General features: G+C 36.1%; 1 pseudogene; it reads right to left on the bottom strand.

The window, feature by feature from the left end:
- Positions 1 to 10823: 10823 nt before the first annotated feature.
- LOC134933958 (5S ribosomal RNA) lies at positions 10824 to 10942 on the bottom strand (annotated as a pseudogene).
- Positions 10943 to 11350: the final 408 nt, after the last annotated feature.

The following is an 11350-nucleotide window of genomic DNA, read 5'->3' as shown; positions in this document are numbered from 1 at the left end:
GACCAAACTATTTAAGAGAATGGAGACACTGGAATATGGGGAAAGGCTTGCTAGGCTAGGCATGTTTACACTGGAAAAGGGGAGATTAAGAGGGACATGATTAATATTTACAAAGATATTAGGGGACAATACACAGAGCTTGCGGGGGATCTGTTTTTTTATAAGATCAACACAGAGGACACATGGATATCCACTTAGGTTATAAGAGAGAAGATTTTGCACACAGAGACAAAAAGGTTTCTTCACAGTAAGGGCAATACGTGTTTGGGATTCCCTGCCTGAGAGAGTAATAATGGCAGACTCGGTCAATACTTTTAAGAATGGCCTAGATAAATTCCTAATGGATAAGGATATACAGGGTTATGGTGGGTAGATCACGCACTATAGTTAAAAAAAGACGGCTGACATTCACAACAGATAAAATTAGTCCTAAAAATAATACAGTGTAGTAGACCACAAATAGGTTGAACTCGATGGACAAATTGTCTTTTTTAAACCTCAGAAACTATTTTACTATGTATGTTACTCCCGCCTTAGTAAATTTACCCCATAGTGTCTCTGCCCACTTTACATTTTGTCATAATAGTGACCCATCTGGCCTTAAATTTCTGGAAATCAAAAAGGTCAAAAACCACTGGAGAGGTGGCAATAAAATAGCAAAAAATCTCTAAGCAAGTTGCCATATGGATATACCATCAAGATACCATCTGTCCAAAAGGACTAAACATTGATTTGACTTACAGTAGGATAATTCCTGTAATGGCTACCAACACCAATTTGAATGGATGCCACATATCCACTATTCCACCCCTTTTTATACCATACCCCCTTTTTCCATTCTATAGATACCTCAACAGCTGCAAATATGAGTTAGTGTAATAACTAATACATAAACCAGTTATCTGAGTAGACTTATGAGATATTTTGTAAGTCCTCATTTTATTTTTTAGATAATATGAGTTCATGCAATTAGTACAAAATCATCAAATACGATATTTATTATAAAATTTAGATATACATATTTTTGTATATACTGTACATTAATATATATATATATATCTACAAATTGCATCCCTATATATGAAATACATGTATTAGCAAAGCAGTTAAAGCTATGCCATCATTGGATATGTATAGGAAAAAATATCATGTTGAATTTTATGTATAACCTTTAAATGTGTGCTGTGGTGGACCTTCAGTTTTGGCGCCCTGAACCCTGAACTATTATGGGGCCCCTTCACAATCAGCAACAATAGGGTGGCATCCAACAAAGCTCAAATAGGGCTTGCTGCCCTTGCAAGGATCTCAAGGCCCAAATGGCAGAGAATGGGGTGGCAGGTGGAGTCTTTGAAAATGGGCCATCTAATGAGCCCCTTCCCACCAGCCTGTGTCTGTGAGGACAGGTCATATATTTGGCACTGTGAGTCTGTGGGGGCAGATGTGGTGGGTGACACGGTGAGAGAGACTGCAGGCCAGGTATGGTTACAGCACCAACCCCCAGCCACTTTAATGTCTACCGCTCACAGCACTCCCCCCTCTTCAATAACCACCTAACAGCACCCCTGTTTAGTAATCACCTCACTGGCACCCCCCTTTCAATAATCACCTCACAGCACTCTCTTTTCCTCCCTCTCTTCAATAAACACTTAACAGTACACACCACTCAGTGCCAACAAAAAGGCCTTATAAGATACCTCCTTGTCCCGGCTCCTTCTCAACTTTCATTGCTCTCAGACTCCTTCCTAGGTCAGGACCTCTCAGGATCCACCATTACTGGGAATGTCACAAAGAGAAGTTCTGCAGGCTGTTGGGTATTGTATAGAGAATAATTAGCGATCAGGATATCATGATTCTAAAAAACTTTTCATTACTCTGTGCTGCTGAAGAACTATCAATCATTCTGTTGAAACTGCAGCTCCAATATATCAGTAGGGTACAATCTATTTGGAAGAACAAATGTCAATCTAATATTGCATAGCTGGTTCGACTCAACCATCTCTAAGCATTACTATTTTCTGGGCTGTTTAAATATAATTTAAGCTTTTCAGGCATAGTACACCTAAATACCTTTTCAGTTACAATATATGTACTTGTTATACCTATTTGTAATATGCATCATATGTATTACATTATTTAGCTCTAGTTCAAAGAGAGGTTCTCAGATCAAAGACCTATACAAAAGTCTTCATAAATTTAAGAAAAACGTAATTAGTAATATATATGAGGCTCAAAAGATACATAAAATTCAGGCACTTAGATCTTGAGTAGCTGCTTCATACGGCTGACCACATATTTGTAAATTTTACATGGAAAACAACAAAAATTTTCAGAGTGATTCCAACCACTGTAAAAGTTCAGTTACCAAGTTAGATGCCAATGGATAATAATAATAATAATAATAATAATAATAGTAATAATAATAATAATAATAATATTTTTATTTATATTGTGCTCTTTCTTCAGTAAGACTTAACAGAATAAATATAATATAGTACAGAAAAATAAAGCTTTCATAAAATACAAAAACCATGGAGATATTAAAAGGACATTAAGGAAATGCTTGTGTAAACAGGAAAGTCTTGAGTATGTTTTTGACAGATTCTAGAGCAGGGGCCTCTTGAACTGCACGAAGAAAGTGAGTTGGAGCCACTTGGCTAAAAGCTTGACCCTCAGATGAATTATGAGAGATTCCAGGTTCTGCTGAAAGTCCTTCATCTACAGATAGCAGTAATCCAGTGTTCTACAGTATGTCTCCCAAATAAAAGCTATTCTAACACACTCTTAAAATCATGTTATTTATTAGCCTGTGAAAGACAATGTCCAAAAGGAATACATTGTAGAAATGATTCTAGACTCCATAATTTTTAGTGAAATAGAAGGGCTTTAGTTTAGAAGAATGGTCTATGTAGCCATTCAAAACGATTCATGCAACAGGGGTAGCGTACTGTACCAAATGGTACACATAAATTTAGAAGTGGTGTTGTCTGCAATGCCAGAACTCACAAAGATTATTTTGTGTAACTCTCCTGAACACTCCATGGTGCAAGTTTCTTGGTCTCTGAAACTTGCCTGTTTGTATGGATCATGGTAGTAGACAGTTATTGTCTACCAGTGTGCTTAAAGGCTCCACCCAAGAAGTTGTTCCCTGATCTGATGTGTGCTATAACAGTTTTTCGAATCCTTGCTCAGTATACATAATCAGATTCCAGCTTATTTATGGAGATCTACCCCAGTATTCAGTGCCTGGTAATTGCAAGTATTCCATGTATCTATTGGTCTTCGCTATTATGAACCTGAATTTTCACAAGAGATCAATAGACACATGGACCATGGATCCTTCTTGTATGTTGTTCCACAATGGTAATTTGTTCTACCTTTGGCTTCCCAGACCAGGCATTCTCACTTTCGCACATCTGTTTCCTGCCATTGGAATCCAGTGTAAAATCAAACATATACTAATACCACACCTTGTGGAATTGACCATGTGCACAAATAGTTTAACCAAGAAATTATATTCTGCTCTAGTTTAACCACTTAACTAGCTTATAATTTTTCAAAAATGGCTTGGAAATTGTCAGGGGTTTTTATGATTGAACTAGGTCAAGGACATCTATTTAAAACTTATACAACAAAAATCTATATTAAAAAAACTTTTAAAACACAGTGTACCTTAAAATAAGCAATTTTTAAGTTTTATGGTATACTGTAGGGATAGCCATTGATAGCTGTGCCATTGATGGGCAATGTTTTTAAATCATGGTTAGAAAATCAATGGTTTATCAATGGTTAAGTTCTGCACAGACTGCAGGCCCCAATGTTTTCTTAACATCCGTGGCTGCCATTAATGGTGCGGCATTGGTGCCTTCCAGTGATGACAAAACCACTTGCCACCATTTCTAGACCATCAATGGTTTTACAAAGCAAAGATGGAAAGTGCCAATCCCTATTATAATATTTAGTAAATCATCCCTAAGTGGAGGCCCTGTATCGATAGTCTTCATCAATACAGGATCACTGTAATTAAACTTTTCCATTAAATTAGGTTTTACATTAATACCTATGTTAATAAAAAATAAAAAAAATAAAAAATAAAAATAAAAAATTTAAAATAAAATAAATAAATGATTGGGACATACTTGGGTAGCTGAAGCTCTGCTGTTTTTATATGCCTCTGGTGATGTTCTGCAGTGACAGGCAGGAGGCACCACTGGGTTGCCTGATCACTGCTGGTCAGCATGATTGTGACATACTGGGGGTGTAGCCTTTGGTGTAGGGGGTGGGGAAGTACCCCTGAGATTAGTGGCTGCTGGAAGATTATGTTCCAGCAGCTGCTTAGTGGGCATTTCTGACTGATCACATTGTTTGTGGCCATGTCAAGGAAAGCCCGGCTAGGCAAATGCAACCATGCTAGGCAAATTACAAAAAGGATCCAGTATACTCATATAATTAATAATAACAAAGATTACACACAGATAAAGTTTAATTTAAGATATATTATGATTGTCACAGATGGAATACAAATACAGTACAAAACATCTTTATAATATTAAGGAATAGGTTATAGAAAGCACTTAGTGCTCAAATGGAAGCAGTCAACCAAATATAGCACTCCTAAGAGGTTTCCTTCACCCCTCACCACAAGTGTCAGATATATAAAAATCAGAGCAAACACTTAGCTGGCGCTGTCAGGTTATGTTCTCAGTCATATATCTTCCTTGAACTTCCACTTTTTAAGGCCAAGTGCACCGGAAGACAATAAAACATAGGTATATATAGTGAAATACCGTTTAATACATAAAAATTATACAAATACACATGGATCAAGTTCAACCCAAATCCTTTGGCAGCATGCGAAGCAGGTAATTACCAGATTTAAGGGAACTGTAGCCAAACAGTTCCTATCAGCGTTTGGTTAATGAGAGGATTCCGGATATCCCGCCACAACCTTGACCTCACTCGCTGGTCACCGGTTTTCCACTACATGCCTTATTGCTGCCGCAGGGATACCAACGCGTTTCCACCCCGGTCTGGGGTCTTTTTCAAGGTACAAGGTCGAATACTGATCAATCCCAACATGGAAATATTTAAATGCCTAAGCCACCAATCAAAATCCGGAATGCACAGCTGTACCTTATACATCATTAACTACATGTCCCATGGTCCTCTGCTCTGCATTACAACATACAGCAATGTCTATTGTTTATGTACAAGTCCCCATGGCAACATGATGTCCAATCCTACTTCAGTATCAGGAGCCGCCACGTCACTTCCGGTCCCCGTATAAGTTCATGATACAGGTTACTTGTTACTTGATTTATATAGTTCATATACACATATTCAAACTGGAGATTCTTTCAATGCAGAAACTGTTTCATCTGTAGATAAACTACATAATCCCGCTCCTATTCGGGACCGGAACGTCACTTCCGGTGATGTCATGTGTAAACAAAGCAACTAGAAATACAATTATAAATGAATTAAACATTTTTAAAAATCATTTAAGAATAAAAACAGTAAAAATCATATAACAACAGAGACATCACAGATATATATATGCTAAAAGTCATTTCAAACGCTTTTTTGTAAAAAACATTTTACTTCAAAATCAGCGTTTAGCCCACCAGGTTTTAAAGTGCCTAATTCAAAAAAACTCTTAATTTCAGCCTGCGCTAATTGACTTGAGATGTCCTTCCTTCTCCAATGGCCTTTTATGTGTTTAAGGCCGCAGAATTGTTTAATAGCCATAGTATTACTATAATGCTTGACCCTACAGTGCTCGGATAATACATGGGTTGTGAGACAATTCTTAATATTCCTCAGGTGCACACTAAGCCGCATCTTTACTGGCCTCAATGTTTGCCATATATACCACAGGCCGCAAGCGCATTCTATTGCATATATCATGTTAGCACTATTACACGTGATAAAATCTGTAATTTTCACATCTGTACCATTAATCTTTACACTCATAATCTTACTTTTCTCTGTTTGTATGCCTCTACATCCTAAGCACAGCCCGCACCGAAAGAAACCTTTCTACTTTACAGTGCACATGGGTTTCTTTAAGGGTAAGGCACTTTTGACTAAACTTGTTTTCAAATTAGGGGCCTTTTTAAAAATGCATTTAGGTTTCGTTGGTAATAACTTTCCTATTATCAGGTCTTTTCTCAAGACTCCCCAATGTTTATTGAGGGATTTTTCTATACTCTTGTATTGTGAGCAAAAGATGTTACAAAAGCCCAAAACCGTCTTCTTTTTTCTCTTTGCCGGTTTTTAATAATTCTTCCCGTTCAATTAGCGTGACTTTATTTTTTGCATTCTCTATTTTTTCTATTTGATAACTAAAAGCTAAAAACCTATTCCTCATTTCTTCTGCCTGTGATTCAAAGACCTCTGTCTTTGTACAATTACGCTTTAAGTGCCTAAACTAGCCTTCCGGTATAGATCCTAACCAGTTAGGATGATGACAACTCATTGCTTCTATATAGGCCCCTGAATCAGTGGGTTTCACATAATTCATAGTATGAATCAAATCATTCTTTATAAAAACCGTGATATCTAAAAAATTGATCTTAACGTTAAATATTTAAACCATTGGTGTTTAGATAGTTAAAATTTATTTTAAAAGATCTTCTCCTCCCTTCCACATAAAAAACACATTGTCAATATATCTTTTCCAGGACACCAGTTTTGCTCCAAAAGAGCAGTGGTTCCAAATGTTATCTTCCTCCCACTGTCCCATAAAAATATTTGTGTATCTTTGAGCGAACCTGTTGCCCATGGCTGTGCCAACATTTTGAAGATAAAATATCCCAATAAAAGAAAAATAATTATTTAAAATTAATTGGACCCCCTTAAGAATAAAATCCTGTAAATCTCTATTCAGAACACTATTCCTCAATGCACTGGAAAGGGCGTCAAGGCCTGATGAATGTTCAATGATGGTATAAAGTGACCGGACGTCTGCTGTAACTAAAAATATTCCATCTTCCCATTTAATGTTGTTAATAACCTTTAGAAACTACTTGGTGTCTTTTAAATGGGCCTTATTCTTGACCGCCAGGGGTTGTAAATAGAAATCGATGAGTTCTGATAAATTTGATGTTACTGAACCAATTCCTGAAACAATTGGGCGTCCAGGGGGATTTACTGGGTCTTTATGGACTTTAGGTAAAACATAGAGTACCGTAGTGACCGGTTCTTCTATATCTATTAATCTATTTTCTCTCTCTTCTAATGTTCCCTTTACATAGTGTTCTTCTATTAATTTCTCAAGTTCTTTTTGAATTCTATTCATGGGATCAGTCCTTAATTTCTTATATGTTCTCCCATCGTCCAACTGCTTTAAATCCTCCTTCTCATAATCTTCCCTAGTCATTATCACCACCACCACCCCCTTTGTGGGCTGCTTTAATGACCAGGTCCTCATTTACTTTCAGGTTTTTAAACATTTGCCGTTCTTTATATGTTAAATTGGATTTATCGATTTTTGTTGCAATCTCTTGAATCTTAGAGGTAACTAATTCGAGAAAGGTTTCTAAAAAGTTACCTCATACATGTGATGGATTGAAAATAGACTTCGGTTTAAAGGGGGTAGTCGTTACTGTTGGCACAGTCATTGTAGTCCCTTCCTCTTTCATTAAAAAACACTTTTTTACTGTATATTTAGTTTCCTAATGTTTTTCTGTATATCAATGATTGTGCTGAATTTATTGAGGGGGAGTGCTGGGGCGTATTTTAAGCCTTTCTCCAGCAAAGAAATTTCTTCTTTTGCCAAAACATGTTTTGTGAGATTGAAGATTTTTAACTTCCCAGGTTGCTCTTTATCCGTATCTGGCACTGCTTCCTTTAATTTTAAACCTTTCTCTCCCTTTTTCCTTTTTCTTTTTTTGGTTTGTTTATGTCTGTTGTTCTTCTTTTTACCTCCTCTTTCCCCTTGTGCTTATCTTATATTCTCTAGTCTCCCCCCCCCTGTATAAAAAAGAAGACTCCGCTTGGTCCTCCAGTGGTTAAAATCTATTGTATATCTCCAATGGTTTAAGCCTATTATGGGTTCCCATGTCCATGGGGGTTTGATCTCTCCCTTGTCTCCACCTTTCTTTATATGGTGAACTCCTAAACCTCCCCCGCCCCCCCCCCCATAAAAATGTTTTTTTTTTCCAAACTCTTAAATTCTGGTAAGTCTACAAAAGGTTTAGTCAGAGTCCTATAATTAAACATTTCTGCCTCTAACTTCACCAATTCCTGTTTCTTATCCACAATGATTAGATTAATAAGGGACAATGAACATGTCTTTAATATTCTGTTCCATTCTGAAGTGAATTCCTCATTTGCTGAGGTAAAGGTGGCATTTTCGGTATCTTTAATACTTTATGGATAATTTGGTGGTCTCTAGTCCCCATTTCCCACCAAATTCAACTTTCTTTTAGAAGGGCACCCTCTAATTTCTTCATTAGACTTTCTAAATTCTCATCTATAAGTACTGCAGAGTCCCCTTCCTCCCTGAATACATAATCAAATGTTAATTTATGATTCTCTCTTAGTTTAAACATTTCTATATATGCAGCACTGTGTGATTTCTATTGAAGGAAAACAGATAGTGATAAGGAATAGGTTATAGAAAGCACTTAGTGCGCTAAAGGAAGCAGCCAACCAAATATAGCACTCCTAAGAGGTTTCCTTCACCCCTCACCACAAGTATCACATATATAAAAAATCGGAGTAAACACTTAGCCGGCGCTGTTAGGTTATGTTCTCATTCCAAGTTGGGATTGATCAGTATTCGACCTTGTACTTTGAAAAAGACCCCAGACCGGGGTGGAAATGCGTTGGATATCCCTGTGGCAGCAAAGAGGCGTGTAGTGGAAAATTGGTGACCAGCAAGTGAGATCAAGGTTGTGGCAGGATATCCAGAATCCTTTCATTAATCAAACGCTGATATGAACTGTTTGGCTAAAGTTCCATTAAATCTGGTAATTACCAGCATTGCATGCTGCCAAAGGCTTTGGGTTGAACTTGATCCATGTGTATTTGTATATTTTTTTATGTATTAAATGGTATTTCACTATATATACCTATTTTTTTATTATCATCCTGTGGACTTGGCCTTAAAAAGTGGAAGTTCAAGGAAGATATATGACTGAGAACATAACCTGTTACTGTTTATTCTGATTTTTTATATATCTTCATAATATTATCTAGGATAAATTCATGTCTATTTACATACATGACCAACTGTAAGATGTGCAACTCATATTGGGATGTTCCAGCAGTCTTTTCTTGATGTAATTATGTTGAACTGTCTAAACAATGCCTCATTTGCCTTTGCCTGCAGATTGACAGAAATTAGGCCCGACGTGAGTCTATGGATCTTTGGAATTGGACCCTATACCATGAGTTTGCTTAACCTTGTCTTCCGTTATCTTGAAAAAACATGTATCAAACCCAGGACTGCCAAACTACAAGCTAATTTCCTCTGCTAGGACCCACCATACAAGTGAATCCCTTGTGCAATACACCCGAGTACTACAAATAGTTACACTAGCATTTCAGGATGCTCAGTTTTGTTTGTTATATATCCTGAATTTCTAGATACTCTTTCCCACTGATAAAATTCCAAAAGCCTCTGCCACAAGATTCCTCCAAGAACTTGTTGGGTATTAATTCTATTCATACTGTACATTATGACACACACATAACACATACAGTAATAAATACTTAATGTAATTATGTACCAATAGCATCTGTTATACACTGCTTAGATAATTTAGTTTTGTGATTATTATCAATGTTAATCAGAACACAAAATTTCTTAAATTAATTATATCTGTATGCAACCTTCTTTATAAGAATATCATGGCTACCCTGAATTTAAAAATGAAAATAATTATATTTCTTTGTTATATTTTGTGAGTGATTTATTAATAATATAACAGTAATTATAAAGTTATAAAAAGTTATTACTCAATAGTATATTTACCTTACTATTAATACAACCCCTTCTCCTAAACAAGGTCATATATAATTTATTATTAAATAAGATGTGCAAATATGTATAACAAAAAACGAACCATATACTGTAAATATTTTATCATTTAAAAGGTTATAAATATTTAAGTATTGTTGGAAAATGGCACAGATATGAATTATAATATCAAACCCGTCTTTGTGTGTTTTGGTTTTGGTTCTAATTTTTGTTTAAAAAAAATCATAAAAACAGCTAAAATCACAGAATTTGGGGGTATTTTTGTTCCTACAGTATTATTGCCTCAACATTCATTTCCACTCATTTCCTGTCTATTTTGAACACCTACTACTAACAACTGGAGAAAAAGAAAGCTCTTGTGTGGGCGCACTCTTATACAAGGAAGAAAATTCTTCAAATATGTATCAAGAAAATATTTAAAACATCTGTTTATTGTTCAAAATTAAAATCGTTACCCATATATGATCCAAAGTATGAAACAAAGAGGATTGTGAAAAAATGTGAAAAAATGTTAAAATGTTCTGGTCTATATTTAGAAAGGTTGTAGACACTTGGTTGTCTAACCGCCATTTCTCCTGACCAGTACAGAGATTCTGTATTACTGGGACCAAGGAAGAAACAAAGTGTGTGATAGGTGTATCTTCAAAGAACCACTATATTTGGATCTATGTTATACACTTGGCTGGTCACCAGTTACTCCGATTGCACACATATTTTGGATATCTGTTAAAGTTGTCAAAGCCTGATGCTGAACTATTGTATAACAGAACCAAAGAGGGAAAGAAGATTAGTGGTGATACTGCTGTTGGCTGCCTTTTAAATAAAAGGAATAATTCCTACTCTACAATACCGGGTATTCCCAGGAAGTCTCCTCTCCAGGTACTGACCCAGCCCAACGCTGTTTGGCTTCCAAGATCGGACGAGATCGGGCATTGTCAGCGTAGTATGATAGTAGAGGAACTATATACCAATGAGAGTGCACCTATATAAGCACGGTAGAGAATATGGTTTGACAGAAGAAAGAGTATAATCGTCCTGGATCATGGATGAGAGTCCACGGAAAGATAATAAGTCAGAAAAAGTTTGTAAAGAAATATTTTTTTATTTTTTATTATTTTTATAAATTATTAGGGAGTCTTATAGGAGTGAAGAGCTCCAAGTTGATCTTAAACGTCAGGCAGATTTATAAATCATATGTGTGTCAGACATATATTCTCCTATATGGAGACGTCAAATATTATTGTAGCCAGAGATCATCCATAAATTAAGCACAGTTCCAAAACAAAGACTTGTGGATAAAATTAAGTGCAATTATTACACTGCTGATGACTTTCATATAAATCTAAAGACAAATGAGCTGAGAAG

Source organism: Pseudophryne corroboree, chromosome 1 (assembly GCF_028390025.1).
Source record: "Pseudophryne corroboree isolate aPseCor3 chromosome 1, aPseCor3.hap2, whole genome shotgun sequence".
Classification (NCBI taxonomy): domain Eukaryota; kingdom Metazoa; phylum Chordata; class Amphibia; order Anura; family Myobatrachidae; genus Pseudophryne; species Pseudophryne corroboree.
This window is presented reverse-complemented; position numbering and strand designations above follow the sequence as displayed.